This window comes from Hyla sarda, chromosome 4, assembly GCF_029499605.1.
Source record: "Hyla sarda isolate aHylSar1 chromosome 4, aHylSar1.hap1, whole genome shotgun sequence".
Lineage (NCBI taxonomy): Eukaryota > Metazoa > Chordata > Amphibia > Anura > Hylidae > Hyla > Hyla sarda.
The window spans coordinates 20,258,924-20,286,423 of NC_079192.1; the positions used below are offsets into that span (position 1 = coordinate 20,258,924).

At 48.1% G+C, this 27,500-nt stretch overlaps 46 non-coding genes across 46 annotated transcripts; 31 read left to right on the plus strand and 15 right to left on the minus strand.

The window, feature by feature from the left end:
* Positions 1-29: 29 nt before the first annotated feature.
* Positions 30-111, plus strand: TRNAL-AAG (transfer RNA leucine (anticodon AAG)). Its single transcript has one exon. It is a non-coding gene; the product is annotated as a tRNA-Leu (tRNA).
* A 911-nt stretch (positions 112-1,022) lies between these two features.
* Positions 1,023-1,104, plus strand: TRNAL-UAG (transfer RNA leucine (anticodon UAG)). Its single transcript has one exon. It is a non-coding gene; the product is annotated as a tRNA-Leu (tRNA).
* A 286-nt stretch (positions 1,105-1,390) lies between these two features.
* Positions 1,391-1,472, plus strand: TRNAL-AAG (transfer RNA leucine (anticodon AAG)). Its single transcript has one exon. It is a non-coding gene; the product is annotated as a tRNA-Leu (tRNA).
* Positions 1,473-2,156: 684 nt separating this feature from the next.
* On the minus strand, positions 2,157-2,228 carry TRNAQ-CUG (transfer RNA glutamine (anticodon CUG)). The gene has a single exon. It is a non-coding gene; the product is annotated as a tRNA-Gln (tRNA).
* Positions 2,229-2,383: 155 nt separating this feature from the next.
* Positions 2,384-2,465, plus strand: TRNAL-UAG (transfer RNA leucine (anticodon UAG)). The gene has a single exon. It is a non-coding gene; the product is annotated as a tRNA-Leu (tRNA).
* Positions 2,466-2,751: 286 nt separating this feature from the next.
* On the plus strand, positions 2,752-2,833 carry TRNAL-AAG (transfer RNA leucine (anticodon AAG)). Its single transcript has one exon. It is a non-coding gene; the product is annotated as a tRNA-Leu (tRNA).
* Positions 2,834-3,517: 684 nt separating this feature from the next.
* On the minus strand, positions 3,518-3,589 carry TRNAQ-CUG (transfer RNA glutamine (anticodon CUG)). The gene has a single exon. It is a non-coding gene; the product is annotated as a tRNA-Gln (tRNA).
* A 155-nt stretch (positions 3,590-3,744) lies between these two features.
* TRNAL-UAG (transfer RNA leucine (anticodon UAG)) lies at positions 3,745-3,826 on the plus strand. Its single transcript has one exon. It is a non-coding gene; the product is annotated as a tRNA-Leu (tRNA).
* Positions 3,827-4,112: 286 nt separating this feature from the next.
* Positions 4,113-4,194, plus strand: TRNAL-AAG (transfer RNA leucine (anticodon AAG)). Its single transcript has one exon. It is a non-coding gene; the product is annotated as a tRNA-Leu (tRNA).
* Positions 4,195-4,878: 684 nt separating this feature from the next.
* Positions 4,879-4,950, minus strand: TRNAQ-CUG (transfer RNA glutamine (anticodon CUG)). The gene has a single exon. It is a non-coding gene; the product is annotated as a tRNA-Gln (tRNA).
* Positions 4,951-5,105: 155 nt separating this feature from the next.
* On the plus strand, positions 5,106-5,187 carry TRNAL-UAG (transfer RNA leucine (anticodon UAG)). The gene has a single exon. It is a non-coding gene; the product is annotated as a tRNA-Leu (tRNA).
* Positions 5,188-5,473: 286 nt separating this feature from the next.
* Positions 5,474-5,555, plus strand: TRNAL-AAG (transfer RNA leucine (anticodon AAG)). The gene has a single exon. It is a non-coding gene; the product is annotated as a tRNA-Leu (tRNA).
* A 684-nt stretch (positions 5,556-6,239) lies between these two features.
* TRNAQ-CUG (transfer RNA glutamine (anticodon CUG)) lies at positions 6,240-6,311 on the minus strand. The gene has a single exon. It is a non-coding gene; the product is annotated as a tRNA-Gln (tRNA).
* Positions 6,312-6,466: 155 nt separating this feature from the next.
* On the plus strand, positions 6,467-6,548 carry TRNAL-UAG (transfer RNA leucine (anticodon UAG)). Its single transcript has one exon. It is a non-coding gene; the product is annotated as a tRNA-Leu (tRNA).
* Positions 6,549-6,834: 286 nt separating this feature from the next.
* On the plus strand, positions 6,835-6,916 carry TRNAL-AAG (transfer RNA leucine (anticodon AAG)). Its single transcript has one exon. It is a non-coding gene; the product is annotated as a tRNA-Leu (tRNA).
* A 684-nt stretch (positions 6,917-7,600) lies between these two features.
* On the minus strand, positions 7,601-7,672 carry TRNAQ-CUG (transfer RNA glutamine (anticodon CUG)). The gene has a single exon. It is a non-coding gene; the product is annotated as a tRNA-Gln (tRNA).
* Positions 7,673-7,827: 155 nt separating this feature from the next.
* On the plus strand, positions 7,828-7,909 carry TRNAL-UAG (transfer RNA leucine (anticodon UAG)). The gene has a single exon. It is a non-coding gene; the product is annotated as a tRNA-Leu (tRNA).
* A 286-nt stretch (positions 7,910-8,195) lies between these two features.
* On the plus strand, positions 8,196-8,277 carry TRNAL-AAG (transfer RNA leucine (anticodon AAG)). The gene has a single exon. It is a non-coding gene; the product is annotated as a tRNA-Leu (tRNA).
* A 684-nt stretch (positions 8,278-8,961) lies between these two features.
* Positions 8,962-9,033, minus strand: TRNAQ-CUG (transfer RNA glutamine (anticodon CUG)). The gene has a single exon. It is a non-coding gene; the product is annotated as a tRNA-Gln (tRNA).
* Positions 9,034-9,188: 155 nt separating this feature from the next.
* On the plus strand, positions 9,189-9,270 carry TRNAL-UAG (transfer RNA leucine (anticodon UAG)). The gene has a single exon. It is a non-coding gene; the product is annotated as a tRNA-Leu (tRNA).
* A 286-nt stretch (positions 9,271-9,556) lies between these two features.
* On the plus strand, positions 9,557-9,638 carry TRNAL-AAG (transfer RNA leucine (anticodon AAG)). The gene has a single exon. It is a non-coding gene; the product is annotated as a tRNA-Leu (tRNA).
* A 677-nt stretch (positions 9,639-10,315) lies between these two features.
* On the minus strand, positions 10,316-10,387 carry TRNAQ-CUG (transfer RNA glutamine (anticodon CUG)). Its single transcript has one exon. It is a non-coding gene; the product is annotated as a tRNA-Gln (tRNA).
* Positions 10,388-10,542: 155 nt separating this feature from the next.
* TRNAL-UAG (transfer RNA leucine (anticodon UAG)) lies at positions 10,543-10,624 on the plus strand. Its single transcript has one exon. It is a non-coding gene; the product is annotated as a tRNA-Leu (tRNA).
* A 286-nt stretch (positions 10,625-10,910) lies between these two features.
* Positions 10,911-10,992, plus strand: TRNAL-AAG (transfer RNA leucine (anticodon AAG)). Its single transcript has one exon. It is a non-coding gene; the product is annotated as a tRNA-Leu (tRNA).
* Positions 10,993-11,676: 684 nt separating this feature from the next.
* TRNAQ-CUG (transfer RNA glutamine (anticodon CUG)) lies at positions 11,677-11,748 on the minus strand. Its single transcript has one exon. It is a non-coding gene; the product is annotated as a tRNA-Gln (tRNA).
* Positions 11,749-11,903: 155 nt separating this feature from the next.
* TRNAL-UAA (transfer RNA leucine (anticodon UAA)) lies at positions 11,904-11,985 on the plus strand. The gene has a single exon. It is a non-coding gene; the product is annotated as a tRNA-Leu (tRNA).
* Positions 11,986-12,271: 286 nt separating this feature from the next.
* TRNAL-AAG (transfer RNA leucine (anticodon AAG)) lies at positions 12,272-12,353 on the plus strand. The gene has a single exon. It is a non-coding gene; the product is annotated as a tRNA-Leu (tRNA).
* Positions 12,354-18,442: 6,089 nt separating this feature from the next.
* TRNAQ-CUG (transfer RNA glutamine (anticodon CUG)) lies at positions 18,443-18,514 on the minus strand. Its single transcript has one exon. It is a non-coding gene; the product is annotated as a tRNA-Gln (tRNA).
* Positions 18,515-18,669: 155 nt separating this feature from the next.
* On the plus strand, positions 18,670-18,751 carry TRNAL-UAG (transfer RNA leucine (anticodon UAG)). The gene has a single exon. It is a non-coding gene; the product is annotated as a tRNA-Leu (tRNA).
* A 286-nt stretch (positions 18,752-19,037) lies between these two features.
* On the plus strand, positions 19,038-19,120 carry TRNAL-AAG (transfer RNA leucine (anticodon AAG)). Its single transcript has one exon. It is a non-coding gene; the product is annotated as a tRNA-Leu (tRNA).
* A 684-nt stretch (positions 19,121-19,804) lies between these two features.
* On the minus strand, positions 19,805-19,876 carry TRNAQ-CUG (transfer RNA glutamine (anticodon CUG)). The gene has a single exon. It is a non-coding gene; the product is annotated as a tRNA-Gln (tRNA).
* A 155-nt stretch (positions 19,877-20,031) lies between these two features.
* TRNAL-UAG (transfer RNA leucine (anticodon UAG)) lies at positions 20,032-20,113 on the plus strand. Its single transcript has one exon. It is a non-coding gene; the product is annotated as a tRNA-Leu (tRNA).
* Positions 20,114-20,399: 286 nt separating this feature from the next.
* On the plus strand, positions 20,400-20,481 carry TRNAL-AAG (transfer RNA leucine (anticodon AAG)). Its single transcript has one exon. It is a non-coding gene; the product is annotated as a tRNA-Leu (tRNA).
* Positions 20,482-21,165: 684 nt separating this feature from the next.
* On the minus strand, positions 21,166-21,237 carry TRNAQ-CUG (transfer RNA glutamine (anticodon CUG)). The gene has a single exon. It is a non-coding gene; the product is annotated as a tRNA-Gln (tRNA).
* A 155-nt stretch (positions 21,238-21,392) lies between these two features.
* Positions 21,393-21,474, plus strand: TRNAL-UAG (transfer RNA leucine (anticodon UAG)). Its single transcript has one exon. It is a non-coding gene; the product is annotated as a tRNA-Leu (tRNA).
* Positions 21,475-21,760: 286 nt separating this feature from the next.
* TRNAL-AAG (transfer RNA leucine (anticodon AAG)) lies at positions 21,761-21,842 on the plus strand. The gene has a single exon. It is a non-coding gene; the product is annotated as a tRNA-Leu (tRNA).
* Positions 21,843-22,526: 684 nt separating this feature from the next.
* TRNAQ-CUG (transfer RNA glutamine (anticodon CUG)) lies at positions 22,527-22,598 on the minus strand. The gene has a single exon. It is a non-coding gene; the product is annotated as a tRNA-Gln (tRNA).
* A 155-nt stretch (positions 22,599-22,753) lies between these two features.
* On the plus strand, positions 22,754-22,835 carry TRNAL-AAG (transfer RNA leucine (anticodon AAG)). The gene has a single exon. It is a non-coding gene; the product is annotated as a tRNA-Leu (tRNA).
* A 286-nt stretch (positions 22,836-23,121) lies between these two features.
* Positions 23,122-23,203, plus strand: TRNAL-AAG (transfer RNA leucine (anticodon AAG)). Its single transcript has one exon. It is a non-coding gene; the product is annotated as a tRNA-Leu (tRNA).
* Positions 23,204-23,887: 684 nt separating this feature from the next.
* TRNAQ-CUG (transfer RNA glutamine (anticodon CUG)) lies at positions 23,888-23,959 on the minus strand. The gene has a single exon. It is a non-coding gene; the product is annotated as a tRNA-Gln (tRNA).
* A 155-nt stretch (positions 23,960-24,114) lies between these two features.
* Positions 24,115-24,196, plus strand: TRNAL-UAG (transfer RNA leucine (anticodon UAG)). The gene has a single exon. It is a non-coding gene; the product is annotated as a tRNA-Leu (tRNA).
* A 286-nt stretch (positions 24,197-24,482) lies between these two features.
* On the plus strand, positions 24,483-24,564 carry TRNAL-AAG (transfer RNA leucine (anticodon AAG)). The gene has a single exon. It is a non-coding gene; the product is annotated as a tRNA-Leu (tRNA).
* Positions 24,565-25,248: 684 nt separating this feature from the next.
* TRNAQ-CUG (transfer RNA glutamine (anticodon CUG)) lies at positions 25,249-25,320 on the minus strand. The gene has a single exon. It is a non-coding gene; the product is annotated as a tRNA-Gln (tRNA).
* A 155-nt stretch (positions 25,321-25,475) lies between these two features.
* TRNAL-UAG (transfer RNA leucine (anticodon UAG)) lies at positions 25,476-25,557 on the plus strand. The gene has a single exon. It is a non-coding gene; the product is annotated as a tRNA-Leu (tRNA).
* A 1,052-nt stretch (positions 25,558-26,609) lies between these two features.
* Positions 26,610-26,681, minus strand: TRNAQ-CUG (transfer RNA glutamine (anticodon CUG)). Its single transcript has one exon. It is a non-coding gene; the product is annotated as a tRNA-Gln (tRNA).
* Positions 26,682-27,178: 497 nt separating this feature from the next.
* TRNAL-AAG (transfer RNA leucine (anticodon AAG)) lies at positions 27,179-27,260 on the plus strand. The gene has a single exon. It is a non-coding gene; the product is annotated as a tRNA-Leu (tRNA).
* The last annotated feature ends 240 nt before the right edge of the window (positions 27,261-27,500 follow it).

The window sequence follows — 27,500 nt, forward strand, 5'->3', positions numbered from 1 at the left end:
GCTAGGGTCGGAAAGCTGCAACACCATGTGGTAGCGTGGCCGAGCGGTCTAAGGCGCTGGATTAAGGCTCCAGTCTCTTCGGGGGCGTGGGTTCGAATCCCACCGTTGCCATTGAGTAGCTTTTGCTTTTACTTGCTCTTTCAGCTCACGTTACATGCCCAGAATATCGATTGGTTGAGGCAGGTACCTGGCGCCAGCTAACTAATCAGCGCTTCCCCTTTCAATGCAGGAGAACCTCTCGTCCCTCTCTCAGTATGGGCGCTGTATTACCACCTGCTAAGATGTTGCGCGGACAATCTGGAATACAATCCTTGAGGAGGGATCCCCAGGGATCAGATGTACTCTGTGATGAATAGGGTGAACAGGAAGAACTACAAAACTGACCCTTGCTGTCTTGCCTTAATCCTTCCCTAGATCTGAAACATAGGCACAGAGCAGCGTACACCATAATCTGCACCGAGCTGCAAAAGCCAGGGATATTCACAGAGGTTAACCAATCAGGAAATCCACTCTATACTAGCCAGAGCTGGCACTGTTTCTGGAAGAAAGAGGCAATTTAACTTTATTTTCTAATCCTGGATAACCCATATTTCTGGCATTATGGCTCCCGGGGGGATGTGAGTGCTCTGGGTTTCTTTGAGGCATGAGTTTTCATCCAAGTTCTCAACTAATTGCACCTTGGGGCGACAGAACACAAAGGTATGGAAGCAGCATTTATGGATTTGAAAAGCTCACATCTGGAAGAAGGTTAAATAATTTTAATACAGTACTGAGTAATGAGAGGAAAGTAAAGAAAGGTCCCAGCGAGATTTGAACTCGGATCACTGGATTCAGAGTCCAGAGTGCTAACCATTACACCATTGAACCATTAAGTACCTTCACCTGCCACACTAAAACTTTTAATTCTTCCTCCAGATCTCCAGAAAACCGGGGTACGGTTCCCAGATGGGGTGGCTATGATTATTTCGCCCCTTACTTAGGTCTGCGTCCTCAGGTAGGGTTGAAAAGCATCAGTTGTGTGTGGTAGCGTGGCCGAGCAGTCTAAGGCGCTGCATTTAGGCTCCAGTCTCTTTGGAGGCGTGGGTTCGAATCCCACTGCTGCCATTAGGCACTTTTTGCTGTTTCCAGAGGGATAACGAGATTACACCTTTGATCCCTAGCGCTGAGCTAAAGCGATTAATTCTCCCTCCAGAACTATTAAACGCTGACCCTTTAAGGACATTACCATGGAGCAGCAGGCATAGGTTGTTCCTCGTTAGTATAGTTGTGAGTATTCCTGCCTGTCATGCAGGTGACCAGGCTCCGAATTCCCGAAGGGGAAGCTATGCTTGTTTTGCCCTTTACTTAGGTCTGTGTCCCCAGGTAGGGTCGGAAAGCTGCAACACCATGTGGTAGCGTGGCCGAGCAGTCTAAGGCGCTGGATTAAGGCTCCAGTCTCTTCGGGGGCGTGGGTTCGAATCCCACCGTTGCCATTGAGTAGCTTTTGCTTTTACTTGCTCTTTCAGCTCACGTTACATGCCCAGAATATCGATTGGTTGAGGCAGGTACCTGGCGCCAGCTAACTAATCAGCACTTCCCCTTTCAATGCAGGAGAACCTCTCGTCCCTCTCTCAGTATGGGCGCTGTATTACCACCTGCTAAGATGTTGCGCGGACAATCTGGAATACAATCCTTGAGGAGGGATCCCCAGGGATCAGATGTACTCTGTGATGAATAGGGTGAACAGGAAGAACTACAAAACTGACCCTTGCTGTCTTGCCTTAATCCTTCCCTAGATCTGAAACATAGGCACAGAGCAGCGTACACCATAATCTGCACCGAGCTGCAAAAGCCAGGGATATTCACAGAGGTTAACCAATCAGGAAATCCACTCTATACTAGCCAGAGCTGGCACTGTTTCTGGAAGAAAGAGGCAATTTAACTTTATTTTCTAATCCTGGATAACCCATATTTCTGGCATTATGGCTCCCGGGGGGATGTGAGTGCTCTGGGTTTCTTTGAGGCATGAGTTTTCATCCAAGTTCTCAACTAATTGCACCTTGGGGCGACAGAACACAAAGGTATGGAAGCAGCATTTATGGATTTGAAAAGCTCACATCTGGAAGAAGGTTAAATAATTTTAATACAGTACTGAGTAATGAGAGGAAAGTAAAGAAAGGTCCCACCGAGATTTGAACTCGGATCAATGGATTCAGAGTCCAGAGTGCTAACCATTACACCATGGAACCATTAAGTACCTTCACCTGCCACACTAAAACTTTTAATTCTTCCTCCAGATCTCCAGAAAACCGGGGTACGGTTCCCAGATGGGTTGGCTATGATTATTTCGCCCCTTACTTAGGTCTGCGTCCTCAGGTAGGGTTGAAAAGCAGCAGTTGTGTGTGGTAGCGTGGCCGAGCGGTCTAAGGCGCTGGATTTAGGCTCCAGTCTCTTTGGAGGCGTGGGTTCGAATCCCACCGCTGCCATTAGGCACTTTTTGCTGTTTCCAGAGGTATAACGAGATTACACCTTTGATCCCTAGCGCTGAGCTAAAGCGATTAATTCTCCCTTCAGAACTATTAAACGCTGACCCTTTAAGGACATTACCATGGAGCAGCAGGCATAGGTTGTTCCTCGTTAGTATAGTTGTGAGTATTCCTGCCTGTCATGCAGGTGACCAGGCTCCGAATTCCCGAAGGGGAAGCTATGCTTGTTTTGCCCTTTACTTAGGTCTGTGTCCCCAGGTAGGGTCGGAAAGCTGCAACACCATGTGGTAGCGTGGCCGAGCAGTCTAAGGCGCTGGATTAAGGCTCCAGTCTCTTCGGGGGCGTGGGTTCGAATCCCACCGTTGCCATTGAGTAGCTTTTGCTTTTACTTGCTCTTTCAGCTCACGTTACATGCCCAGAATATCGATTGGTTGAGGCAGGTACCTGGCGCCAGCTAACTAATCAGCACTTCCCCTTTCAATGCAGGAGAACCTCTCGTCCCTCTCTCAGTATGGGCGCTGTATTACCACCTGCTAAGATGTTGCGCGGACAATCTGGAATACAATCCTTGAGGAGGGATCCCCAGGGATCAGATGTACTCTGTGATGAATAGGGTGAACAGGAAGAACTACAAAACTGACCCTTGCTGTCTTGCCTTAATCCTTCCCTAGATCTGAAACATAGGCACAGAGCAGCGTACACCATAATCTGCACCGAGCTGCAAAAGCCAGGGATATTCACAGAGGTTAACCAATCAGGAAATCCACTCTATACTAGCCAGAGCTGGCACTGTTTCTGGAAGAAAGAGGCAATTTAACTTTATTTTCTAATCCTGGATAACCCATATTTCTGGCATTATGGCTCCCGGGGGGATGTGAGTGCTCTGGGTTTCTTTGAGGCATGAGTTTTCATCCAAGTTCTCAACTAATTGCACCTTGGGGCGACAGAACACAAAGGTATGGAAGCAGCATTTATGGATTTGAAAAGCTCACATCTGGAAGAAGGTTAAATAATTTTAATACAGTACTGAGTAATGAGAGGAAAGTAAAGAAAGGTCCCACCGAGATTTGAACTCGGATCACTGGATTCAGAGTCCAGAGTGCTAACCATTACACCATGGAACCATTAAGTACCTTCACCTGCCACACTAAAACTTTTAATTCTTCCTCCAGATCTCCAGAAAACCGGGGTACGGTTCCCAGATGGGGTGGCTATGATTATTTCGCCCCTTACTTAGGTCTGCGTCCTCAGGTAGGGTTGAAAAGCAGCAGTTGTGTGTGGTAGCGTGGCCGAGCGGTCTAAGGCGCTGGATTTAGGCTCCAGTCTCTTTGGAGGCGTGGGTTCGAATCCCACCGCTGCCATTAGGCACTTTTTGCTGTTTCCAGAGGTATAACGAGATTACACCTTTGATCCCTAGCGCTGAGCTAAAGCGATTAATTCTCCCTTCAGGACTATTAAACGCTGACCCTTTAAGGACATTACCATGGAGCAGCAGGCATAGGTTGTTCCTCGTTAGTATAGTTGTGAGTATTCCTGCCTGTCATGCAGGTAACCAGGCTCCGAATTCCCGAAGGGGAAGCTATGCTTGTTTTGCCCTTTACTTAGGTCTATGTCCCCAGCTAGGGTCGGAAAGCTGCAACACCATGTGGTAGCGTGGCCGAGCGGTCTAAGGCGCTGGATTAAGGCTCCAGTCTCTTCGGGGGCGTGGGTTCGAATCCCACCGTTGCCATTGAGTAGCTTTTGCTTTTACTTGCTCTTTCAGCTCACGTTACATGCCCAGAATATCGATTGGTTGAGGCAGGTACCTGGCGCCAGCTAACTAATCAGCGCTTCCCCTTTCAATGCAGGAGAACCTCTCGTCCCTCTCTCAGTATGGGCGCTCTATTACCACCTGCTAAGATGTTGCGCGGACAATCTGGAATACAATCCTTGAGGAGGGATCCCCAGGGATCAGATGTACTCTGTGATGAATAGGGTGAACAGGAAGAACTACAAAACTGACCCTTGCTGTCTTGCCTTAATCCTTCCCTAGATCTGAAACATAGGCACAGAGCAGCGTACACCATAATCTGCACCGAGCTGCAAAAGCCAGGGATATTCACAGAGGTTAACCAATCAGGAAATCCACTCTATACTAGCCAGAGCTGGCACTGTTTCTGGAAGAAAGAGGCAATTTAACTTTATTTTCTAATCCTGGATAACCCATATTTCTGGCATTATGGCTCCCGGGGGGATGTGAGTGCTCTGGGTTTCTTTGAGGCATGAGTTTTCATCCAAGTTCTCAACTAATTGCACCTTGGGGCGACAGAACACAAAGGTATGGAAGCAGCATTTATGGATTTGAAAAGCTCACATCTGGAAGAAGGTTAAATAATTTTAATACAGTACTGAGTAATGAGAGGAAAGTAAAGAAAGGTCCCACCGAGATTTGAACTCGGATCAATGGATTCAGAGTCCAGAGTGCTAACCATTACACCATGGAACCATTAAGTACCTTCACCTGCCACACTAAAACTTTTAATTCTTCCTCCAGATCTCCAGAAAACCGGGGTACGGTTCCCAGATGGGGTGGCTATGATTATTTCGCCCCTTACTTAGGTCTGCGTCCTCAGGTAGGGTTGAAAAGCAGCAGTTGTGTGTGGTAGCGTGGCCGAGCGGTCTAAGGCGCTGGATTTAGGCTCCAGTCTCTTTGGAGGCGTGGGTTCGAATCCCACCGCTGCCATTAGGCACTTTTTGCTGTTTCCAGAGGTATAACGAGATTACACCTTTGATCCCTAGCGCTGAGCTAAAGCGATTAATTCTCCCTTCAGAACTATTAAACGCTGACCCTTTAAGGACATTACCATGGAGCAGCAGGCATAGGTTGTTCCTCGTTAGTATAGTTGTGAGTATTCCTGCCTGTCATGCAGGTGACCAGGCTCCGAATTCCCGAAGGGGAAGCTATGCTTGTTTTGCCCTTTACTTAGGTCTGTGTCCCCAGGTAGGGTCGGAAAGCTGCCACACCATGTGGTAGCGTGGCCGAGCAGTCTAAGGCGCTGGATTAAGGCTCCAGTCTCTTCGGGGGCGTGGGTTCGAATCCCACCGTTGCCATTGAGTAGCTTTTGCTTTTACTTGCTCTTTCAGCTCACGTTACATGCCCAGAATATCGATTGGTTGAGGCAGGTACCTGGCGCCAGCTAACTAATCAGCACTTCCCCTTTCAATGCAGGAGAACCTCTCGTCCCTCTCTCAGTATGGGCGCTGTATTACCACCTGCTAAGATGTTGCGCGGACAATCTGGAATACAATCCTTGAGGAGGGATCCCCAGGGATCAGATGTACTCTGTGATGAATAGGGTGAACAGGAAGAACTACAAAACTGACCCTTGCTGTCTTGCCTTAATCCTTCCCTAGATCTGAAACATAGGCACAGAGCAGCGTACACCATAATCTGCACCGAGCTGCAAAAGCCAGGGATATTCACAGAGGTTAACCAATCAGGAAATCCACTCTATACTAGCCAGAGCTGGCACTGTTTCTGGAAGAAAGAGGCAATTTAACTTTATTTTCTAATCCTGGATAACCCATATTTCTGGCATTATGGCTCCCGGGGGGATGTGAGTGCTCTGGGTTTCTTTGAGGCATGAGTTTTCATCCAAGTTCTCAACTAATTGCACCTTGGGGCGACAGAACACAAAGGTATGGAAGCAGCATTTATGGATTTGAAAAGCTCACATCTGGAAGAAGGTTAAATAATTTTAATACAGTACTGAGTAATGAGAGGAAAGTAAAGAAAGGTCCCACCGAGATTTGAACTCGGATCACTGGATTCAGAGTCCAGAGTGCTAACCATTACACCATGGAACCATTAAGTACCTTCACCTGCCACACTAAAACTTTTAATTCTTCCTCCAGATCTCCAGAAAACCGGGGTACGGTTCCCAGATGGGGTGGCTATGATTATTTCGCCCCTTACTTAGGTCTGCGTCCTCAGGTAGGGTTGAAAAGCAGCAGTTGTGTGTGGTAGCGTGGCCGAGCGGTCTAAGGCGCTGGATTTAGGCTCCAGTCTCTTTGGAGGCGTGGGTTCGAATCCCACCGCTGCCATTAGGCACTTTTTGCTGTTTCCAGAGGTATAACGAGATTACACCTTTGATCCCTAGCGCTGAGCTAAAGCGATTAATTCTCCCTTCAGAACTATTAAACGCTGACCCTTTAAGGACATTACCATGGAGCAGCAGGCATAGGTTGTTCCTCGTTAGTATAGTTGTGAGTATTCCTGCCTGTCATGCAGGTGACCAGGCTCCGAATTCCCGAAGGGGAAGCTATGCTTGTTTTGCCCTTTACTTAGGTCTGTGTCCCCAGGTAGGGTCGGAAAGCTGCAACACCATGTGGTAGCGTGGCCGAGCGGTCTAAGGCGCTGGATTAAGGCTCCAGTCTCTTCGGGGGCGTGGGTTCGAATCCCACCGTTGCCATTGAGTAGCTTTTGCTTTTACTTGCTCTTTCAGCTCACGTTACATGCCCAGAATATCGATTGGTTGAGGCAGGTACCTGGCGCCAGCTAACTAATCAGCGCTTCCCCTTTCAATGCAGGAGAACCTCTCGTCCCTCTCTCAGTATGGGCGCTGTATTACCACCTGCTAAGATGTTGCGCGGACAATCTGGAATACAATCCTTGAGGAGGGATCCCCAGGGATCAGATGTACTCTGTGATGAATAGGGTGAACAGGAAGAACTACAAAACTGACCCTTGCTGTCTTGCCTTAATCCTTCCCTAGATCTGAAACATAGGCACAGAGCAGCGTACACCATAATCTGCACCGAGCTGCAAAAGCCAGGGATATTCACAGAGGTTAACCAATCAGGAAATCCACTCTATACTAGCCAGAGCTGGCACTGTTTCTGGAAGAAAGAGGCAATTTAACTTTATTTTCTAATCCTGGATAACCCATATTTCTGGCATTATGGCTCCCGGGGGGATGTGAGTGCTCTGGGTTTCTTTGAGGCATGAGTTTTCATCCAAGTTCTCAACTAATTGCACCTTGGGGCGACAGAACACAAAGGTATGGAAGCAGCATTTATGGATTTGAAAAGCTCACATCTGGAAGAAGGTTAAATAATTTTAATACAGTACTGAGTAATGAGAGGAAAGTAAAGAAAGGTCCCACCGAGATTTGAACTCGGATCAATGGATTCAGAGTCCAGAGTGCTAACCATTACACCATGGAACCATTAAGTACCTTCACCTGCCACACTAAAACTTTTAATTCTTCCTCCAGATCTCCAGAAAACCGGGGTACGGTTCCCAGATGGGGTGGCTATGATTATTTCGCCCCTTACTTAGGTCTGCGTCCTCAGGTAGGGTTGAAAAGCAGCAGTTGTGTGTGGTAGCGTGGCCGAGCGGTCTAAGGCGCTGGATTTAGGCTCCAGTCTCTTTGGAGGCGTGGGTTCGAATCCCACCGCTGCCATTAGGCACTTTTTGCTGTTTCCAGAGGTATAACGAGATTACACCTTTGATCCCTAGCGCTGAGCTAAAGCGATTAATTCTCCCTTCAGAACTATTAAACGCTGACCCTTTAAGGACATTACCATGGAGCAGCAGGCATAGGTTGTTCCTCGTTAGTATAGTTGTGAGTATTCCTGCCTGTCATGCAGGTGACCAGGCTCCGAATTCCCGAAGGGGAAGCTATGCTTGTTTTGCCCTTTACTTAGGTCTGTGTCCCCAGGTAGGGTCGGAAAGCTGCCACACCATGTGGTAGCGTGGCCGAGCAGTCTAAGGCGCTGGATTAAGGCTCCAGTCTCTTCGGGGGCGTGGGTTCGAATCCCACCGTTGCCATTGAGTAGCTTTTGCTTTTACTTGCTCTTTCAGCTCACGTTACATGCCCAGAATATCGATTGGTTGAGGCAGGTACCTGGCGCCAGCTAACTAATCAGCACTTCCCCTTTCAATGCAGGAGAACCTCTCGTCCCTCTCTCAGTATGGGCGCTGTATTACCACCTGCTAAGATGTTGCGCGGACAATCTGGAATACAATCCTTGAGGAGGGATCCCCAGGGATCAGATGTACTCTGTGATGAATAGGGTGAACAGGAAGAACTACAAAACTGACCCTTGCTGTCTTGCCTTAATCCTTCCCTAGATCTGAAACATAGGCACAGAGCAGCGTACACCATAATCTGCACCGAGCTGCAAAAGCCAGGGATATTCACAGAGGTTAACCAATCAGGAAATCCACTCTATACTAGCCAGAGCTGGCACTGTTTCTGGAAGAAAGAGGCAATTTAACTTTATTTTCTAATCCTGGATAACCCATATTTCTGGCATTATGGCTCCCGGGGGGATGTGAGTGCTCTGGGTTTCTTTGAGGCATGAGTTTTCATCCAAGTTCTCAACTAATTGCACCTTGGGGCGACAGAACACAAAGGTATGGAAGCAGCATTTATGGATTTGAAAAGCTCACATCTGGAAGAAGGTTAAATAATTTTAATACAGTACTGAGTAATGAGAGGAAAGTAAAGAAAGGTCCCACCGAGATTTGAACTCGGATCACTGGATTCAGAGTCCAGAGTGCTAACCATTACACCATGGAACCATTAAGTACCTTCACCTGCCACACTAAAACTTTTAATTCTTCCTCCAGATCTCCAGAAAACCGGGGTACGGTTCCCAGATGGGGTGGCTATGATTATTTCGCCCCTTACTTAGGTCTGCGTCCTCAGGTAGGGTTGAAAAGCAGCAGTTGTGTGTGGTAGCGTGGCCGAGCGGTCTAAGGCGCTGGATTTAGGCTCCAGTCTCTTTGGAGGCGTGGGTTCGAATCCCACCGCTGCCATTAGGCACTTTTTGCTGTTTCCAGAGGTATAACGAGATTACACCTTTGATCCCTAGCGCTGAGCTAAAGCGATTAATTCTCCCTTCAGAACTATTAAACGCTGACCCTTTAAGGACATTACCATGGAGCAGCAGGCATAGGTTGTTCCTCGTTAGTATAGTTGTGAGTATTCCTGCCTGTCATGCAGGTGACCAGGCTCCGAATTCCCGAAGGGGAAGCTATGCTTGTTTTGCCCTTTACTTAGGTCTGTGTCCCCAGGTAGGGTCGGAAAGCTGCAACACCATGTGGTAGCGTGGCCGAGCGGTCTAAGGCGCTGGATTAAGGCTCCAGTCTCTTCGGGGGCGTGGGTTCGAATCCCACCGTTGCCATTGAGTAGCTTTTGCTTTTACTTGCTCTTTCAGCTCACGTTACATGCCCAGAATATCGATTGGTTGAGGCAGGTACCTGGCGCCAGCTAACTAATCAGCGCTTCCCCTTTCAATGCAGGAGAACCTCTCGTCCCTCTCTCAGTATGGGCGCTGTATTACCACCTGCTAAGATGTTGCGCGGACAATCTGGAATACAATCCTTGAGGAGGGATCCCCAGGGATCAGATGTACTCTGTGATGAATAGGGTGAACAGGAAGAACTACAAAACTGACCCTTGCTGTCTTGCCTTAATCCTTCCCTAGATCTGAAACATAGGCACAGAGCAGCGTACACCATAATCTGCACCGAGCTGCAAAAGCCAGGGATATTCACAGAGGTTAACCAATCAGGAAATCCACTCTATACTAGCCAGAGCTGGCACTGTTTCTGGAAGAAAGAGGCAATTTAACTTTATTTTCTAATCCTGGATAACCCATATTTCTGGCATTATGGCTCCCGGGGGGATGTGAGTGCTCTGGGTTTCTTTGAGGCATGAGTTTTCATCCAAGTTCTCAACTAATTGCACCTTGGGGCGACAGAACACAAAGGTATGGAAGCAGCATTTATGGATTTGAAAAGCTCACATCTGGAAGAAGGTTAAATAATTTGAATACAGTACTGAGAGGAAAGTAAAGAAAGGTCCCACCGAGATTTGAACTCGGATCACTGGATTCAGAGTCCAGAGTGCTAACCATTACACCATGGAACCATTAAGTACCTTCACCTGCAACACTAAAACTTTTAATTCTTCCTCCAGATCTCCAGAAAACCGGGGTACGGTTCCCAGATGGGGTGGCTATGATTATTTCGCCCCTTACTTAGGTCTGCGTCCTCAGGTAGGGTTGAAAAGCAGCAGTTGTGTGTGGTAGCGTGGCCGAGCAGTCTAAGGCGCTGGATTTAGGCTCCAGTCTCTTTGGAGGCGTGGGTTCGAATCCCACCGCTGCCATTAGGCACTTTTTGCTGTTTCCAGAGGGATAACGAGATTACACCTTTGATCCCTAGCGCTGAGCTAAAGCGATTAATTCTCCCTCCAGAACTATTAAACGCTGACCCTTTAAGGACATTACCATGGAGCAGCAGGCATAGGTTGTTCCTCGTTAGTATAGTTGTGAGTATTCCTGCCTGTCATGCAGGTGACCAGGCTCCGAATTCCCGAAGGGGAAGCTATGCTTGTTTTGCCCTTTACTTAGGTCTGTGTCCCCAGGTAGGGTCGGAAAGCTGCAACACCATGTGGTAGCGTGGCCGAGCGGTCTAAGGCGCTGGATTAAGGCTCCAGTCTCTTCGGGGGCGTGGGTTCGAATCCCACCGTTGCCATTGAGTAGCTTTTGCTTTTACTTGCTCTTTCAGCTCACGTTACATGCCCAGAATATCGATTGGTTGAGGCAGGTACCTGGCGCCAGCTAACTAATCAGCACTTCCCCTTTCAATGCAGGAGAACCTCTCGTCCCTCTCTCAGTATGGGCGCTGTATTACCACCTGCTAAGATGTTGCGCGGACAATCTGGAATACAATCCTTGAGGAGGGATCCCCAGGGATCAGATGTACTCTGTGATGAATAGGGTGAACAGGAAGAACTACAAAACTGACCCTTGCTGTCTTGCCTTAATCCTTCCCTAGATCTGAAACATAGGCACAGAGCAGCGTACACCATAATCTGCACCGAGCTGCAAAAGCCAGGGATATTCACAGAGGTTAACCAATCAGGAAATCCACTCTATACTAGCCAGAGCTGGCACTGTTTCTGGAAGAAAGAGGCAATTTAACTTTATTTTCTAATCCTGGATAACCCATATTTCTGGCATTATGGCTCCCGGGGGGATGTGAGTGCTCTGGGTTTCTTTGAGGCATGAGTTTTCATCCAAGTTCTCAACTAATTGCACCTTGGGGCGACAGAACACAAAGGTATGGAAGCAGCATTTATGGATTTGAAAAGCTCACATCTGGAAGAAGGTTAAATAATTTTAATACAGTACTGAGTAATGAGAGGAAAGTAAAGAAAGGTCCCACCGAGATTTGAACTCGGATCACTGGATTCAGAGTCCAGAGTGCTAACCATTACACCATGGAACCATTAAGTACCTTCTCCTGCCACACTAAAACTTTTAATTCTTCCTCCAGATCTCCAGAAAACCGGGGTACGGTTCCCAGATGGGGTGGCTATGATTATTTCGCCCCTTACTTAGGTCTGCGTCCTCAGGTAGGGTTGAAAAGCAGCAGTTGTGTGTGGTAGCGTGGCCGAGCAGTCTAAGGCGCTGGATTTAAGCTCCAGTCTCTTTGGAGGCGTGGGTTCGAATCCCACTGCTGCCATTAGGCACTTTTTGCTGTTTCCAGAGGGATAACGAGATTACACCTTTGATCCCTAGCGCTGAGCTAAAGCGATTAATTCTCCCTCCAGAACTATTAAACGCTGACCCTTTAAGGACATTACCATGGAGCAGCAGGCATAGGTTGTTCCTCGTTAGTATAGTTGTGAGTATTCCTGCCTGTCATGCAGGTGACCAGGCTCCGAATTCCCGAAGGGGAAGCTATGCTTGTTTTGCCCTTTACTTAGGTCTGTGTCCCCAGGTAGGGTCGGAAAGCTGCAACACCATGTGGTAGCGTGGCCGAGCGGTCTAAGGCGCTGGATTAAGGCTCCAGTCTCTTCGGGGGCTTGGGTTCGAATCCCACCGTTGCCATTGAGTAGCTTTTGCTTTTACTTGCTCTTTCAGCTCACGTTACATGCCCAGAATATCGATTGGTTGAGGCAGGTACCTGGCGCCAGCTAACTAATCAGCACTTCCCCTTTCAATGCAGGAGAACCTCTCGTCCCTCTCTCAGTATGGGCGCTGTATTACCACCTGCTAAGATGTTGCACGGACAATCTGGAATACAATCCTTGAGGAGGGATCCCCAGGGATCAGATGTACTCTGTGATGAATAGGGTGAACAGGAAGAACTACAAAACTGACCCTTGCTGTCTTGCCTTAATCCTTCCCTAGATCTGAAACATAGGCACAGAGCAGCGTACACCATAATCTGCACCGAGCTGCAAAAGCCAGGGATATTCACAGAGGTTAACCAATCAGGAAATCCACTCTATACTAGCCAGAGCTGGCACTGTTTCTGGAAGAAAGAGGCAATTTAACTTTATTTTCTAATCCTGGATAATCGTTAATTTCTAACGATAATTTGTTTTCCCTTAGTCCTAACAGTAGCACAGATGGGGTATTCCACCCCCCGCGAACTGGTAGGACAGATGGAATTTTTATTGATTAATAAACTAATTAGCAAACCACACCCACAATACCCTGTATAAAGGAGGGGTCACCCTCTGTCCCCTTGTGTTGTAACAAGAAGAACTAATAATAATAATAATAATAATACTAGGGAGGGAAAGTTGTGCTACTGTTAGGACTAAGGGAAAACAAATTATCGTTAGAAATTAACGATTCCCTTACGTCCTAACCAGTAGCACAGATGGGGATATGGCAAGCAGAATACCCTATGAGGGAGGGCTCTCATGCCTGGCGGCAGATAATACTGACCGTCCAAAGGAAGAGTAATCGGCAACTCTACTATCAAGCCTGTAGTGGGTGATAAAGGTGGAGAGTGAACTCCAGGATGCAGCCTTGCATATGTGTTCCAAGGGAACTAAATTCCTTTCCGCAAAGGAAGTAGATACAGACCTGGTAGAATGAGCTCTTACGAACTCAGGAGGCTCCATGTTCTGAGATACCATTGCTTCACAAATGGCATTTTTTACCCATCTACTGATGGAAGGTTTAGAGGCTTTGTGACCCTTCCGGGCCCCTGCAAAAAGGATTAGTAGATTTTCATCCTTCCTAAACAGCTTAGATCTTTCTAAGTAGATCCGGAGACATCTAGAAATATCGAGGCAATGCAGGCCTCTTTCTTCGTCAGTGGATGGACGTGGAGCTAGGACTGGAAGAGAAATTATTTGATTTATGTTCTGGAAGGATGGTACTTTAGGGATAAAAGATGGAATAAATCTCAAAAGTACCCTATCTGGCAAGAATCTTGTATAGGGTTCAAACGCAGAGAGCGCTTGTAATTCACCAATTCTCTTGGCAGATGTTATAGCCAGTAAAAATGTTGTTTTAATGGTAACAAACTTTATGTCCACGTCCTCCATAGGCTCAAAGGGAGGAGATGACAGTCCCTTGAGTACGACTGATAAATCCCAAGTGGGAACTGGTTGTATAATTGTAGGTTTCAACCTTGAGGCCCCTCTCAAGAATGTTTTGATCAGTGGGTCTTGAAATAAAGGCTTATTAATGTAAGCCGAAATGGCCGAAACTTGGACCTTGAGAGTAGAAGGAGACAAATTCTTGTCTAGTCCATCCTGGAGAAAGCTGAGAATGGTAGGAGCAGCTATATCTCTTCCAACTTGCTTCTTGGAGCACCAAGATTGGAAAATTGTCCAGATTCTTTTGTATGTCTTATTGGTTGACTCCGCTCTGGAGTGTGAGAGTGTTTTCAAGACCGCACTGGAAAGCCCTTCTAAATGTGGAAGGGACTGATCAACCTCCAGGCTGTCAGGTTGAACATCTGAAGATTCGAGCAGCTGTGGGTGTCCCCCGGCACTAATGCTTGCTCTGGGGGAAGCCTCCAAAATTGTCCCCGGCTCATCTGAAAGAGTTGGGTGAACCAAGCTCTCTTGGGCCAAAATGGGATTATGGCTATGACGGATGCTTGGTCTTGCCTGATCTTCATCAATACCCTTGGGATCAAGGAAATTGGAGGGTAGATGTAGGCCAGCCTGAACCTCCACGGGATTGAGAAAGCATCTATTGCCACCGGGTTGTCTTCCCTGTAAAGGGAACAGAACCTCTCCAACTTGGAGTTGAACCTCGTTGCCATGAGGTCTATCTCTGGCACACCCCACCTGAGCGTTATCTCTCTGAATATGACTGGGTGGAGAGACCATTCTGCGGTTAGGAGTCCTCTGCTCAGGCGGTCGGCTATCATATTGAGGGAACCTCGAATATGAACCGCGGACAGGTGGGTGAGGTTCCTTTCTGCCCAATCCAAGATCAGACCCACCTCTCTGAGGAGGTTTTGTGACCGAGTGCCTCCCTGCTTGTTGATGTACATCACAGCCGTCATGCTGTCGGATTGGATCTTGACAGCTTTCCCTTGAAGGACAGAAGCAAAGTGCAGCAATGCTAGCCTGATTGCACGAATCTCCAGGAGATTGGAGGTTAATAGTTTGTCCTGAGGAGACCATGCACCTTGCACTGTCAGATCCTGAAGATGCGCTCCCCAACCTACAAGGGATGCGTCGGTAGTAAGTATGATCCAAGAGGGTTGGATCAGGGACCGGCCGTCCTCTAGGTGAGACCACCACCTCAGAGAAGAACGGGTTGCGCAAGACAGGGAGTGACACCTGTTCAGGCCGGATGGCCGGTGATTCCAAATGGCAAGAACCTCTGCTTGGAGAGGGCGAAGATGCCAAAGAGCCCAAGGTACCGCGTCTGCGGTAGCGGACATAAGTCCCAACATCCGCATGAGAGTGCGAATGGACACTTTCCGGGATATAAAAAGATGTTGAGCCGATTCTTGAACCCGGAGTTTTCTCTCGGGAGTGAGGTAGAGTGTCATTGAGATTGTATCGACTATGAAACCAAGGAACCTCACTGATGTTGTCGGGAGGAAATTGGACTTGGCCCAATTGACTATCCAACCCAACTGATGAAGGAAGGATACGGCTAGCTGGAGATGTTGGGACAGGATCGTTTGAGATGGAGCTCTGAGGAGCCAATCGTCTAGGTAGGGAACAATGCTGAGCCCCTGGAGCCTTAGAGCAGCTACCACAGCCACCACAACCTTGGTAAATGTGTGAGGGGCAGAAGAGATCCCAAACGGGAGGGCTACAAACTGGAGGTGTTTTAGAACTCCCCCTACCTGAACAGCGATCCTTAAATACTTCCTGGATGCAGGATGAATAGGGATATGGAGGTAAGCATCCTTTAAGTCCAGGGTGGCCAGGTAATCTCCTGGCGAGATAAGGTTGACCACAGACTGAATGGTTTCCATGCGAAAGCGTTTGTGCTTTACAAACTGATTGAAAAATCTTAGATCTATAATCATCCGCCAGTCTCCCGTTAGCTTGGGAACAAGGAAGACTGGGGAATAGATCCCTGCCCCCCAATCCGGTGTAGGAACTTCCTCCAGGGCACCTTTCTGGATATACTCCAGAATGTAAGACTCTAGAACCGACTGCTTGACTGGGGGAAGAACTCTTGTTTGCACATACCGGGAAGGAGGAATTGATACAAGATCTATTGAATAACCAACTGAAATTATTCTCAGGACCCAAGGATCCTGAATAAGTAGAGTCCAAGCATCTAAAAAATGATGTAGGCGGCCGCCTACAGGAATATGGGGGGTAGGAAGGGAAACTGGAGAGGTCAACCCGGCAGGGAACCCAGAGCTTCCTAGAAGCCCATAGTCAGAGTCTTCTCTCCTTGGGACCACGGGAGCGCTTACCGCCCCGGCGTTGATTACCCCACTCCTTCTGGGGTCTAGGTTGGGCAGTTGATCTGTCCCCAAAACGCCTGCCCCGGCCGCGAAAGGACTGCTGAGGAAGGGACTTTCCCTTTTTGTCAGACAGGCCCTCCATTATGCGGTCCAACTCTTTACCAAACAAAATGCCGGGTTCATAGGGCATACTACAAAGAGTATGCTTGGAGGAGTTGTCAGCCTTCCACGGCTTTAACCAGAGAGGACGACGTCCGGCGGAAGACAAGGCCATAGTTTTAGAAGCCAGTTTTAGCTGCTGTATAGCAGCATCGCAAAGAAAATCCATGGCCAGATTGGCCGTTTTGAAGGAGGCCAAAATTTCGTCTCTAGGGACCCCCTGGTCTAAATCCGCCTGAATGGAGGAGAGGCGAGTCTTCAGGAAGTTTGCCACTTCTGAACTGGCAATAGAGACTGAAGCTGAGGCAGCTGCTGTCGAGTACGAGCGCCTAAAAGCGCAATCAGCTTTTCTGTCCATTGGATCCTGGAGGGAAGACCCATCCTCTGAAGGAACCAAGGTTCTCTTGGACATTTTAGCAACAGCAATGTCCACTTTGGGAACAGAGCCCCATGAGGCCAGCTGATCTTCCCTAATGGGAAACATGGTCTTGAAACGTTTGGACAAGACCGGGCCTTTTTCAGGCTTTTTCCATTCTGTCTTAAGTACAGACAATAGGGTCTCGTCCGCTTTAAAGGCCCTAGGCCCCTTAGAGGCGGAGGAGGAAGCTTCCCCGGGATCAACATCCTGGTCCCCCGACCTGATGGATCTCAAAAGTCGCTGGGTTTTTTCCAGCGGAAAAAAATAAGGGATGGTCTCTTCCTCATCGGAAGAGGATGATGTAGGATCTTCTTTATCCGGTCCCATAGATACATCCATTCTAGGAGGAGAGGCTGGTCTGGGACGTTTCTGAGCAACAGCTTGCTTTAATTCCTCAATGGATGCATGCATAGCAGACATATTCGTGGAAACCCACACATACATATCTTGCACAGTAGGTTCCGCCAGATGGGAGGGTAGAGTCTTGGCCCTACAAGGTGGACATCTAGAAAATTCATAAGAATCTTCTAGCGGAACACTACAATCATGGCAAGCGAGGTGTTTCCGCTTGGAGGTCCTTTTTCCAGGACCTTCACGGTCAGCGGAGCCTTCCGTAGACATAATCTGAGGAAGATATTGATATTACTAATTATTAAGCAAGCTCAGAGAAAAAAGATTCATAAAATCTAAAGCAAAGAAGACTACCAAAAAGCAGCAAAAGCGCGAGTGAAAAATAAGTCACAGTACTTTCCGCAGGGACAGTACAGGCCTAAGGTCACAATCTCAAAGACAGATACGTGGACAAGCCAAAGCATCTGGACTCAAAGAGACTGAGCTGCACTCTGGAAGGGATTAAATACCCTTCAAAATTGGCGCCTAAAGGAAGCTCCGCCCACTAGGGCGGAGCAACCTGAAAATAGTCTATTCTAAAGAGTGACTGGAAGAGAGAAAACCCCCCGCCTGGGGAAACAATCTCTACATAGGAAAAGTTGTTCTTTCCTCTCATGCCCCCCTTTTACTTTTTTTTTTTTTTTTGAAAAGAAAAAAGGAGGGGAAGTGATGTAAGACGCCGCTGACGTCACTTCCGCCGGCCCGAGATGCGGGGCTTAGCCGCACATAGAGAGCCGGGCCGGTGGGCGGAACCTCAGAGCCAGGTCGGCATCAGAGGGATAGCCAAGGAGAGAGCCTGCCCGAAGGTGAGCAGAGCTAACTATAGATTTATTCCCCACAGCCGCAGAAGGCTGTTCAAGGGGAGCCAGTAACTGGCAGTGAAAAAAAGAGAGAACACCTCCTAAGCACGGAGGGTCACCATCTGTCCCACTGTCCGGGAGGACAGAAAAAAACACAAGGGGACAGAGGGTGACCCCTCCTTTATACAGGGTATTGTGGGTGTGGTTTGCTAATTAGTTTATTAATCAATAAAAATTCCATCTGTCCTACCAGTTCGCGGGGGGTGGAATACCCCATCTGTGCTACTGGTTAGGACGTAAGGAAACCCATATTTCTGGCATTATGGCTCCCGGGGGGATGTGAGTGCTCTGGGTTTCTTTGAGGCATGAGTTTTCATCCAAGTTCTCAACTAATTGCACCTTGGGGCGACAGAACACAAAGGTATGGAAGCAGCATTTATGGATTTGAAAAGCTCACATCTGGAAGAAGGTTAAATAATTTTAATACAGTACTGAGTAATGAGAGGAAAGTAAAGAAAGGTCCCACCGAGATTTGAACTCGGATCACTGGATTCAGAGTCCAGAGTGCTAACCATTACACCATGGAACCATTAAGTACCTTCACCTGCCACACTAAAACTTTTAATTCTTCCTCCAGATCTCCAGAAAACCGGGGTACGGTTCCCAGATGGGGTGGCTATGATTATTTCGCCCCTTACTTAGGTCTGCGTCCTCAGGTAGGGTTGAAAAGCAGCAGTTGTGTGTGGTAGCGTGGCCGAGCGGTCTAAGGCGCTGGATTTAGGCTCCAGTCTCTTTGGAGGCGTGGGTTCGAATCCCACCGCTGCCATTAGGCACTTTTTGCTGTTTCCAGAGGTATAACGAGATTACACCTTTGATCCCTAGCGCTGAGCTAAAGCGATTAATTCTCCCTTCAGAACTATTAAACGCTGACCCTTTAAGGACATTACCATGGAGCAGCAGGCATAGGTTGTTCCTCGTTAGTATAGTTGTGAGTATTCCTGCCTGTCATGCAGGTGACCAGGCTCCGAATTCCCGAAGGGGAAGCTATGCTTGTTTTGCCCTTTACTTAGGTCTGTGTCCCCAGGTAGGGTCGGAAAGCTGCAACACCATGTGGTAGCGTGGCCGAGCGGTCTAAGGCGCTGGATTAAGGCTCCAGTCTCTTCGGGGGGCGTGGGTTCGAATCCCACCGTTGCCATTGAGTAGCTTTTGCTTTTACTTGCTCTTTCAGCTCACGTTACATGCCCAGAATATCGATTGGTTGAGGCAGGTACCTGGCGCCAGCTAACTAATCAGCGCTTCCCCTTTCAATGCAGGAGAACCTCTCGTCCCTCTCTCAGTATGGGCGCTGTATTACCACCTGCTAAGATGTTGCGCGGACAATCTGGAATACAATCCTTGAGGAGGGATCCCCAGGGATCAGATGTACTCTGTGATGAATAGGGTGAACAGGAAGAACTACAAAACTGACCCTTGCTGTCTTGCCTTAATCCTTCCCTAGATCTGAAACATAGGCACAGAGCAGCGTACACCATAATCTGCACCGAGCTGCAAAAGCCAGGGATATTCACAGAGGTTAACCAATCAGGAAATCCACTCTATACTAGCCAGAGCTGGCACTGTTTCTGGAAGAAAGAGGCAATTTAACTTTATTTTCTAATCCTGGATAACCCATATTTCTGGCATTATGGCTCCCGGGGGGATGTGAGTGCTCTGGGTTTCTTTGAGGCATGAGTTTTCATCCAAGTTCTCAACTAATTGCACCTTGGGGCGACAGAACACAAAGGTATGGAAGCAGCATTTATGGATTTGAAAAGCTCACATCTGGAAGAAGGTTAAATAATTTTAATACAGTACTGAGTAATGAGAGGAAAGTAAAGAAAGGTCCCACCGAGATTTGAACTCGGATCACTGGATTCAGAGTCCAGAGTGCTAACCATTACACCATGGAACCATTAAGTACCTTCACCTGCCACACTAAAACTTTTAATTCTTCCTCCAGATCTCCAGAAAACCGGGGTACGGTTCCCAGATGGGGTGGCTATGATTATTTCGCCCCTTACTTAGGTCTGCGTCCTCAGGTAGGGTTGAAAAGCAGCAGTTGTGTGTGGTAGCGTGGCCGAGCAGTCTAAGGCGCTGGATTTAGGCTCCAGTCTCTTTGGAGGCGTGGGTTCGAATCCCACTGCTGCCATTAGGCACTTTTTGCTGTTTCCAGAGGGATAACGAGATTACACCTTTGATCCCTAGCGCTGAGCTAAAGCGATTAATTCTCCCTCCAGAACTATTAAACGCTGACCCTTTAAGGACATTACCATGGAGCAGCAGGCATAGGTTGTTCCTCGTTAGTATAGTTGTGAGTATTCCTGCCTGTCATGCAGGTGACCAGGCTCCGAATTCCCGAAGGGGAAGCTATGCTTGTTTTGCCCTTTACTTAGGTCTGTGTCCCCAGGTAGGGTCGGAAAGCTGCAACACCATGTGGTAGCGTGGCCGAGCAGTCTAAGGCGCTGGATTAAGGCTCCAGTCTCTTCGGGGGCGTGGGTTCGAATCCCACCGTTGCCATTGAGTAGCTTTTGCTTTTACTTGCTCTTTCAGCTCACGTTACATGCCCAGAATATCGATTGGTTGAGGCAGGTACCTGGCGCCAGCTAACTAATCAGCACTTCCCCTTTCAATGCAGGAGAACCTCTCGTCCCTCTCTCAGTATGGGGGCTGTATTACCACCTGCTAAGATGTTGCGCGGACAATCTGGAATACAATCCTTGAGGAGGGATCCCCAGGGATCAGATGTACTCTGTGATGAATAGGGTGAACAGGAAGAACTACAAAACTGACCCTTGCTGTCTTGCCTTAATCCTTCCCTAGATCTGAAACATAGGCACAGAGCAGCGTACACCATAATCTGCACCGAGCTGCAAAAGCCAGGGATATTCACAGAGGTTAACCAATCAGGAAATCCACTCTATACTAGCCAGAGCTGGCACTGTTTCTGGAAGAAAGAGGCAATTTAACTTTATTTTCTAATCCTGGATAACCCATATTTCTGGCATTATGGCTCCCGGGGGGATGTGAGTGCTCTGGGTTTCTTTGAGGCATGAGTTTTCATCCAAGTTCTCAACTAATTGCACCTTGGGGCGACAGAACACAAAGGTATGGAAGCAGCATTTATGGATTTGAAAAGCTCACATCTGGAAGAAGGTTAAATAATTTTAATACAGTACTGAGTAATGAGAGGAAAGTAAAGAAAGGTCCCACCGAGATTTGAACTCGGATCACTGGATTCAGAGTCCAGAGTGCTAACCATTACACCATGGAACCATTAAGTACCTTCACCTGCCACACTAAAACTTTTAATTCTTCCTCCAGATCTCCAGAAAACCGGGGTACGGTTCCCAGATGGGGTGGCTATGATTATTTCGCCCCTTACTTAGGTCTGCGTCCTCAGGTAGGGTTGAAAAGCAGCAGTTGTGTGTGGTAGCGTGGCCGAGCGGTCTAAGGCGCTGGATTTAGGCTCCAGTCTCTTTGGAGGCGTGGGTTCGAATCCCACCGCTGCCATTAGGCACTTTTTGCTGTTTCCAGAGGTATAACGAGATTACACCTTTGATCCCTAGCGCTGAGCTAAAGCGATTAATTCTCCCTTCAGAACTATTAAACGCTGACCCTTTAAGGACATTACCATGGAGCAGCAGGCATAGGTTGTTCCTCGTTAGTATAGTTGTGAGTATTCCTGCCTGTCATGCAGGTGACCAGGCTCCGAATTCCCGAAGGGGAAGCTATGCTTGTTTTGCCCTTTACTTAGGTCTGTGTCCCCAGGTAGGGTCGGAAAGCTGCAACACCATGTGGTAGCGTGGCCGAGCGGTCTAAGGCGCTGGATTAAGGCTCCAGTCTCTTCGGGGGCGTGGGTTCGAATCCCACCGTTGCCATTGAGTAGCTTTTGCTTTTACTTGCTCTTTCAGCTCACGTTACATGCCCAGAATATCGATTGGTTGAGGCAGGTACCTGGCGCCAGCTAACTAATCAGCGCTTCCCCTTTCAATGCAGGAGAACCTCTCGTCCCTCTCTCAGTATGGGCGCTGTATTACCACCTGCTAAGATGTTGCGCGGACAATCTGGAATACAATCCTTGAGGAGGGATCCCCAGGGATCAGATGTACTCTGTGATGAATAGGGTGAACAGGAAGAACTACAAAACTGACCCTTGCTGTCTTGCCTTAATCCTTCCCTAGATCTGAAACATAGGCACAGAGCAGCGTACACCATAATCTGCACCGAGCTGCAAAAGCCAGGGATATTCACAGAGGTTAACCAATCAGGAAATCCACTCTATACTAGCCAGAGCTGGCACTGTTTCTGGAAGAAAGAGGCAATTTAACTTTATTTTCTAATCCTGGATAACCCATATTTCTGGCATTATGGCTTCCGGGGGGATGTGAGTGCTCTGGGTTTCTTTGAGGCATGAGTTTTCATCCAAGTTCTCAACTAATTGCACCTTGGGGCGACAGAACACAAAGGTATGGAAGCAGCATTTATGGATTTGAAAAGCTCACATCTGGAAGAAGGTTAAATAATTTTAATACAGTACTGAGTAATGAGAGGAAAGTAAAGAAAGGTCCCACCGAGATTTGAACTCGGATCACTGGATTCAGAGTCCAGAGTGCTAACCATTACACCATGGAACCATTAAGTACCTTCACCTGCCACACTAAAACTTTTAATTCTTCCTCCAGATCTCCAGAAAACCGGGGTACGGTTCCCAGATGGGGTGGCTATGATTATTTCGCCCCTTACTTAGGTCTGCGTCCTCAGGTAGGGTTGAAAAGCAGCAGTTGTGTGTGGTAGCGTGGCCGAGCGGTCTAAGGCGCTGGATTAAGGCTCCAGTCTCTTTGGAGGCGTGGGTTCGAATCCCACCGCTGCCATTAGGCACTTTTTGCTGTTTCCAGAGGTATAACGAGATTACACCTTTGATCCCTAGCGCAGAGCTAAAGCGATTAATTCTCCCTTCAGAACTATTAAACGCTGACCCTTTAAGGACATTACCATGGAGCAGCAGGCATAGGTTGTTCCTCGTTAGTATAGTTGTGAGTATTCCTGCCTGTCATGCAGGTGACCAGGCTCCGAATTCCCGAAGGGGAAGCTATGCTTGTTTTGCCCTTTACTTAGGTCTGTGTCCCCAGGTAGGGTCGGAAAGCTGCAACACCATGTGGTAGCGTGGCCGAGCGGTCTAAGGCGCTGGATTAAGGCTCCAGTCTCTTCGGGGGCGTGGGTTCGAATCCCACCGTTGCCATTGAGTAGCTTTTGCTTTTACTTGCTCTTTCAGCTCACGTTACATGCCCAGAATATCGATTGGTTGAGGCAGGTACCTGGCGCCAGCTAACTAATCAGCGCTTCCCCTTTCAATGCAGGAGAACCTCTCGTCCCTCTCTCAGTATGGGCGCTGTATTACCACCTGCTAAGATGTTGCGCGGACAATCTGGAATACAATCCTTGAGGAGGGATCCCCAGGGATCAGATGTACTCTGTGATGAATAGGGTGAACAGGAAGATCTACAAAACTGACCCTTGCTGTCTTGCCTTAATCCTTCCCTAGATCTGAAACATAGGCACAGAGCAGCGTACACCATAATCTGCACCGAGCTGCAAAAGCCAGGGATATTCACAGAGGTTAACCAATCAGGAAATCCACTCTATACTAGCCAGAGCTGGCACTGTTTCTGGAAGAAAGAGGCAATTTAACTTTATTTTCTAATCCTGGATAACCCATATTTCTGGCATTATGGCTCCCGGGGGGATGTGAGTGCTCGGGGTTTCTTTGAGGCATGAGTTTTCATCCAAGTTCTCAACTAATTGCACCTTGGGGCGACAGAACACAAAGGTATGGAAGCAGCATTTATGGATTTGAAAAGCTCACATCTGGAAGAAGGTTAAATAATTTTAATACAGTACTGAGTAATGAGAGGAAAGTAAAGAAAGGTCCCACCGAGATTTGAACTCGGATCACTGGATTCAGAGTCCAGAGTGCTAACCATTACACCATGGAACCATTAAGTACCTTCTCCTGCCACACTAAAACTTTTAATTCTTCCTCCAGATCTCCAGAAAACCGGGGTACGGTTCCCAGATGGGGTGGCTATGATTATTTCGCCCCTTACTTAGGTCTGCGTCCTCAGGTAGGGTTGAAAAGCAGCAGTTGTGTGTGGTAGCGTGGCCGAGCAGTCTAAGGCGCTGGATTTAGGCTCCAGTCTCTTTGGAGGCGTGGGTTCGAATCCCACTGCTGCCATTAGGCACTTTTTGCTGTTTCCAGAGGGATAACGAGATTACACCTTTGATCCCTAGCGCTGAGCTAAAGCGATTAATTCTCCCTCCAGAACTATTAAACGCTGACCCTTTAAGGACATTACCATGGAGCAGCAGGCATAGGTTGTTCCTCGTTAGTATAGTTGTGAGTATTCCTGCCTGTCATGCAGGTGACCAGGCTCCGAATTCCCGAAGGGGAAGCTATGCTTGTTTTGCCCTTTACTTAGGTCTGTGTCCCCAGGTAGGGTCGGAAAGCTGCAACACCATGTGGTAGCGTGGCCGAGCGGTCTAAGGCGCTGGATTAAGGCTCCAGTCTCTTCGGGGGCGTGGGTTCGAATCCCACCGTTGCCATTGAGTAGCTTTTGCTTTTACTTGCTCTTTCAGCTCACGTTACATGCCCAGAATATCGATTGGTTGAGGCAGGTACCTGGCGCCAGCTAACTAATCAGCACTTCCCCTTTCAATGCAGGAGAACCTCTCGTCCCTCTCTCAGTATGGGCGCTGTATTACCACCTGCTAAGATGTTGCGCGGACAATCTGGAATACAATCCTTGAGGAGGGATCCCCAGGGATCAGATGTACTCTGTGATGAATAGGGTGAACAGGAAGAACTACAAAACTGACCCTTGCTGTCTTGCCTTAATCCTTCCCTAGATCTGAAACATAGGCACAGAGCAGCGTACACCATAATCTGCACCGAGCTGCAAAAGCCAGGGATATTCACAGAGGTTAACCAATCAGGAAATCCACTTTATACTAGCCAGAGCTGGCACTGTTTCTGGAAGAAAGAGGCAATTTAACTTTATTTTCTAATCCTGGATAACCCATATTTCTGGCATTATGGCTCCCGGGGGGATGTGAGTGCTCTGGGTTTCTTTGAGGCATGAGTTTTCATCCAAGTTCTCAACTAATTGCACCTCGGGGCGACAGAACACAAAGGTATGGAAGCAGCATTTATGGATTTGAAAAGCTCACATCTGGAAGAAGGTTAAATAATTTTAATACAGTACTGAGTAATGAGAGGAAAGTAAAGAAAGGTCCCACCGAGATTTGAACTCGGATCACTGGATTCAGAGTCCAGAGTGCTAACCATTACACCATGGAACCATTAAGTACCTTCACCTGCCACACTAAAACTTTTAATTCTTCCTCCAGATCTCCAGAAAACCGGGGTACGGTTACCAGATGGGGTGGCTATGATTATTTCGCCCCTTACTTAGGTCTGCGTCCTCAGGTAGGGTTGAAAAGCAGCAGTTGTGTGTGGTAGCGTGGCCGAGCGGTCTAAGGCGCTGGATTTAGGCTCCAGTCTCTTTGGAGGCGTGGGTTCTAGTCCCACCGCTGCCATTAGGCACTTTTTGCTGTTTCCAGAGGTATAACGAGATTACACCTTTGATCCCTAGCGCTGAGCTAAAGCGATTAATTCTCCCTTCAGAACTATTAAACGCTGACCCTTTAAGGACATTACCATGGAGCAGCAGGCATAGGTTGTTCCTCGTTAGTATAGTTGTGAGTATTCCTGCCTGTCATGCAGGTAACCAGGCTCCGAATTCCCGAAGGGGAAGCTATGCTTGTTTTGCCCTTTACTTAGGTCTATGTCCCCAGGTAGGGTCGGAAAGCTGCAACACCATGTGGTAGCGTGGCCGAGTGGTCTAAGGCGCTGAATTAAGGCTCCAGTCTCTTCGGGGGTGTGGGTGCGAATCCAACCGTTGCCATTGAGTAGCTTTTGCTTTTACTTGCTCTTTCAGCTCACGTTACATGCCCAGAATATGGATTGGTTGAGGCAGGTACCTGGCGCCAGCTAACTAATCAGCGCTTCCCCTTTCAATGCAGGAGAACCTCTCGTCCCTCTCTCAGTATGGGCGCTGTATTACCACCTGCTAAGATGTTGCGCGGACAATCTGGAATACAATCCTTGAGGAGGGATCCCCAGGGATCAGATGTACTCTGTGATGAATAGGGTGAACAGGAAGAACTACAAAACTGACCCTTGCTGTCTTGCCTTAATCCTTCCCTAGATCTGAAACATAGGTGGAGAGCAGCGTACACCATAATCTGCACCGAGCTGCAAAAGCCAGGGATATTCACAGAGGTTAACCAATCAGGAAATCCACTCTATACTAGCCAGAGCTGGCACTGTTTCTGGAAGAAAGAGGCAATTTAACTTTATTTTCTAATCCTGGATAACCCATATTTCTGGCATTATGGCTCCCGGGGGGATGTGAGTGCTCTGGGTTTCTTTGAGGCATGAGTTTTCATCCAAGTTCTCAACTAATTGCACCTTGGGGCGACAGAACACAAAGGTATGGAAGCAGCATTTATGGATTTGAAAAGCTCACATCTGGAAGAAGGTTAAATAATTTTAATACAGTACTGAGTAATGAGAGGAAAGTAAAGAAAGGTCCCACCGAGATTTGAACTCGGATCACTGGATTCAGAGTCCAGAGTGCTAACCATTACACCATGGGACCATTAAGTACCTTCACCTGCCACACTAAAACTTTTAATTCTTCCTCCAGATCTCCAGAAAACCGGGGTACGGTTCCCAGATGGGGTGGCTATGATTATTTCGCCCCTTACTTAGGTCTGCGTCCTCAGGTAGGGTTGAAAAGCAGCAGTTGTGTGCGCTGGATTTAGGCTCCAGTCTCTTTGGAGGCGTGGGTTCGAATCCCACTGCTGCCATTAGGCACTTTTTGCTGTTTCCAGAGGGATAACGAGATTACACCTTTGATCCCTAGTGCTGAGCTAAAGCGATTAATTCTCCCTCCAGAACTATGAAACGCTGACCCTTTAAGGACATTACCATGGAGCAGCAGGCATAGGTTGTTCCTCGTTAGTATAGTTGTGAGTATTCCTGCCTGTCATGCAGGTGACCAGGCTCCGAATTCCCGAAGGGGAAGCTATGCTTGTTTTGCCCTTTACTTAGGTCTGTGTCCCCAGGTAGGGTCGGAAAGCTGCAACACCATGTGGTAGCGTGGCCGAGCGGTCTAAGGCGCTGGATTAAGGCTCCAGTCTCTTCGGGGGCGTGGGTTCGAATCCCACCGTTGCCATTGAGTAGCATTTGCTTTTACTTGCTCTTTCAGCTCACGTTACATGCCCAGAATATGGATTGGTTGAGGCAGGTACCTGCCGCCAGCTAACTAATCAGCGCTTCCCCTTTCAATGCAGGAGAACCTCTCGTCCCTCTCTCAGTATGGGCGCTGTATTACCACCTGCTAAGATGTTGCGCGGACAATCTGGAATACAATCCTTGAGGAGGGATCCCCAGGGATCAGATGTACTCTGTGATG